Raw genomic sequence first — 4759 nt, forward strand, 5'->3', positions numbered from 1 at the left:
AAATTAGATGGTTTAGATAGAGGGATGAATAGATGGATATGTGACAGAACAAGCAGAGTAAAAAGTTAATAGCAGGTACTTCCCTGGCAACCCAGTGGTTAAGACTCTGCACTGCCGATGCAGGGGGCAAAGGTTCAAATCTGTGATGCCTGGTCGGAGAATAAGATCACACACGCCACAGAGCATGGCCAAAAGAGTAAAAGAAAAAAAAAAAAAAAAGTTAATAGTAAATCTAGGTGGTATGAATAGATTTCACTGCAAAATTCTTTCAATTTTGCTATATGTTTGAATTTTTTATAATAAAATGTTGGTAAGGGGGAAAAAATAAAAGATACCCCAGGCTTTTCAAAGAATTCCAGTATTAAATCTCCAAAATAAAAATTGAGAGAAAAATATGATGTCAAAATCATATTTTTCTCTTGCTCTTGTCTATAGCTTCATCCTACAGGTCCCTGAGCTGCATTTCCCTATCTCACATGAGATAATTCCCTCCCTTCAAGGATTCTGAGTATTATCAAAAAAGAACATTCAGAGTCTTTGCAACTGCAATTTTTACTTAAAGCTCTGTTTTTATCTTCTGTTCCTTTATCTTCTGTGCAAGAAGATAGGCAGCTTCTGATTTAGAGTTTTTAGATTTTGGTGTGTGTGTGAAGTCGCTCAGTCATGTCCAACTCTTTGCGACCCCATGGACTGTAGTCCATCAGGCTCCTCTGTCCATGGGATTCTTCAGGCAAGAATACTGGAGTGGGTTGCCATTTCCCTCTCCAGGGGATCTTCCCAACCCAGGGATCGAACCCAGGTCTCCCGCATTGCAGGCAGACGCTTTATCCTCTGGGCCAACAGGGAAGTCCCACCCAAATCAAAATGCTAATGTGCACTGACTAGTAATATTTCCAAAAATAAAATAAAAATAAGGAGTCAGGAAGAAAAGAAAACAATTTTTTAAAATGTAAGTAATGCTATTCTCCAATAAAAGAGTAAGGTTATGAAAAGAGCGGAAGGAGAGAAACTTTAGAGAAACTTGAAAAACACTACCTCAGTCAGGTGATCAGGACCAACATCAACAGAGATAGGTCATTGTTGATTGTATGTGCCTGTTATAATAAATAATCTGACTGCCCTTTATCCCTCGTTCCTGGGCGGTAGACTCTAAATCCTTGGAATTTTCTGTGTAATCAGAATATCTGTGTTATTTCTGAGCCCCTTGGACCATACCTGAGTTTATGCTAATAAGATACCTTAGGATGGAAGCTGGCCATGCCAGAGAGACCAACCAGGTGAGCCAAGTGATATCAGCGCAGCCTGACCCCCCCTCCACGGAGGGGAAGTATACTGGAGAATGCATCCAATTACATTGTCAATGATTCAATCAATCATGCCTATGCAATGAAACCCCAGTAAAAATTCTGGACACCAAAGCTCAGAGGTGCTTCCTGGTTGATGAGCAAATTGATGTGCCAAGAGAGTGATGCACCCTGATTCCATGGGGAAAGAGCATGGAAGTTCAGTGTTTGAGATCCTCCCCAACTGCACCCTATGTGTCTCCTCACTTGGCTGATCCTGATTCATATCCTTTCTAATAAAGCTATAATCTTAAGCATACTTCTCTCCTGAGTCATGTGAGTTGTTCTAGTGAATTATCAAAGCTTCAGGGCTGTGGGAATCCTTGAATTTATAGCCATCTGGTCAAAAGTGCAGGTGGGAAAGGAAACATCAAATTTGCAACTGGTATCTGAAGCACAGGTAGTCTTATTGGGAACTGTGCCCTTAATCTGGAGTCTGCGCTAACTCCAGATGGTTAACATCAGAATTACGTTGCAAAGTTGTAGTACCCTTGATGTGATGCAACGAAAATGGCACTTTATCTCTGTGGTCTTCCTCTCCAAAACCCCTAGTCTAATCATAAGCAAAAACATAAAAGAAATCACAGTTAACGAACCTTCTATAAAATATGTAATCAATACTCCTCAAAATTGTCAAGGTCATCAAAAGCAAGAAAAGTGTGAGAAACTGTCACAACCCAGAGGACCCTAAGGAAACATGATGAAAAATTTAATGTGGTAACCTAGACAGGATCCTGGAAAGGAAAAACTTAAGAGACCTGAATAAAGTATAGACTTTAACTAATAATAATATATCAATATTGGTTTGTTAACTGTAACAAATGTAACACATTAAGGAATGATATTTATAACAAGCAAAAGTGAATATGGGGTATACGAAAATATTCTGTACAATCTTCACAACTTTTCTGTAAATATAAAATTATTCTAAAATAAAAATTTTATTAAAAACAAAGGATGTAGAGAAAAAAGAAAAATGGATATCTAAGGACCAAGAACATAATACTACACTAAATAAATCAGTGATGAGTTCCTGTTGATTGACAAAGTTGCAACCGCAAGTATCCAGGAATCTTAAGTCAATTCAACAATTTTTTTTAAGGAGTTTTGTAGTTACTTATTTTAAAGTTACAGTACTTCAAAACTCCTTGGCAATAAACAGCTTGGCTGTCTCAAGTCCTGCTTCCCAGAGGGAGCTCCGTGCGAGCCTGGCCCGGGCCGTGAGGTCCGGCACCCCGCGCCCCGGTGAGGTCGGGCGGCCGGACAGTCAGAACTCGTCGATCTTCCTCTTCAGGTACTTGAGCATGGAGTCCATGCCCTGCGCGGAGCCCCAATCTTCTTGAGCACCTCACACTCCTGCTCATTGGCCTGCTCCAGCTCCAGCCTCATGTTGCAGCGCACAAGGGCCTTGGATTCCTCCAGCACGATGGGGTTGCAAGAGGCGAGCTCCTTGATGTGAACCATGACTTCCTGGATGAAGGTCCCAGGCCAGAACACCTGGGAGACCAGCCCTTTGCCGCACGCCTCCTGTGCTGTTAGCTTGTGCCCTCTGAGCAGCACTTCGTTGGCAGATGCTCCTCCCATAATCTTGGGGAACATGACGGTGGAACAGCCGTCTGGACTCTGTCCGAAGGTGGAATAGGGCGTCTGGAACCACGCCTTTTCGCATCACAGACCACATCACAGAGAGGCAGGATGGATGCTCCTAGCCCAATGGCTGGGCCATTCACAGCTACGATAATAGGCTTCTTGAACTGGGTGAAGGTGTTCACGAAGTTTCTGATGGCCTCGGCCATCCTGGCGCTCTCCCTCTTGCGGTCATGCGTTAGGCGCCAGATGGTAGAGGCAGTCCAGGCCGCAGCAGAAGATGCTGCCCACGGCGCTGAGCAGCACCAGCTTGCTGTCGTCGGCGGCGGCCATGCTCAGCACGCTCTGCAGCTCCTTCATCACCTCCGGGTTCAGCGAGTTGTTCTCAGACGACTTGGTGGACAGCAGGATGTGGGTGAAGCCGTCCTGTTTCCGGACCACGATGTCCCGGTACTTGTAGGCGCTCTCCCTCTGCCGCACGCTGAAGTGCAGCCGCTTGTCAAAGGGCTGGTCTCGCCTGTCCTTGATGAACTTCCTCTTCCCAGCCTTCACGCCCGTGACTAACGACTGCAGGGGGCTCGTACCATTGGCCGTCAGCGCGTCCATGAATCGGGAGGTGCCTTTCCTGTTCACGGCCAGCCCCGTGGCCATGGCGGCCTTCACGGGCCTGACGCCTGCGGCAACATCGGGTGTATCCAGGGCCGCCTCCCCATCCGCACCGGCTCCACCCCCGGGCTCAGTAGGGCCCCAACCGGATTCTCGGCTACCGCCCCCGGGGCCGCTGTGTCCTCCAGCCCGTGCTCCACGGGGTCCGGCTTCTCGGGGCTCTCGTCCTGAAAGCCGTCCAGCACGGTCCCGCTCTTGACGGGGCTCTTGGGCACGAGGATCCTGTTGCCCGACCGGGCCAGGTCCATGTTCTTGCAGGTGGCCAGGCCCCGCGCGGGGCTCTTCTGGAACTTCTGGCTGGCGGTAAACAGCGGGCTGCTCTTGGCCTCGTGCTCCTTGCCCACCACTAGGGCCTTGGGGGCTGCCTTGGAGAAGCTGCTGTTGGTGGATCTGGAGATCTGCTTCTGGCCATTGTTCGGGGAGGTCCGGTTGGCTCTGGTGAAGGTGCCCTCCTTCTGCTTCTCGGTGTGGCCGCCGGTTGAAGTCGTGGATGCACTCCTCGCAGTTCACCAGCTGCTGCTCTGGCTCCCAGGTGGAGTCCTCCCTGCCGTAGCCTTTCCACCAAACCAAGTACTCCGTCTCCCCTTTCTTGTTTTGCCTCTTGTCAACGATCCTTTCAACCTCCTGCAGCTCCTCGGAGGCCATGGCGCGCCTCACTGGGCAGGGCCAGCAAGGCCACCCTAGTCATTTTGAAGACTCCCAGTGGTCTGCTCCAGAGCCCCTGAACACTCCTATATATAGGGGACCACACCCTTATGATTATGAGGTCAGTAAGTCCATTCCTGAGCCAATGGCAGCCTTCCCCCAGCCTTGGCATCACAAAGCCTCATCCTGAAACCTCTGAGGGTGGATGGGGAGCAACTCAGTTGAGTTGCTGGGAGAAATGAGGCATTTTTCATGATCCTAAAGAGTCCGCCAATCTCAGCTGCCATCCTCATCTCTCTACATCAACACAGATGGGCCACATGGCAGGGAGAATATGTCTCCTCCAAACCTTGCCTCACAGCCAGGTTTTAGCCTTTCATTCGAGTCTCTCTCACATTACATTATTATCTACTTTGTGTTTTCTTGCCTCAAATCCACCCATGATAATTAGGCTGTGGAAATGAGAATAATTTCACTTTCCTCCTACAGCTGGTAGGAGGAAATGCACCTTGAAGACC

General features: G+C 48.1%; 1 pseudogene; it reads right to left on the reverse strand.

Moving 5' to 3' along the window:
* Positions 1-2610: 2610 nt before the first annotated feature.
* Positions 2611-4241, reverse strand: LOC122419719 (annotated as a pseudogene).
* Positions 4242-4759: the final 518 nt, after the last annotated feature.

Source organism: Cervus canadensis, chromosome 17 (genome assembly GCF_019320065.1).
Source record: "Cervus canadensis isolate Bull #8, Minnesota chromosome 17, ASM1932006v1, whole genome shotgun sequence".
Taxonomy (NCBI): domain Eukaryota; kingdom Metazoa; phylum Chordata; class Mammalia; order Artiodactyla; family Cervidae; genus Cervus; species Cervus canadensis.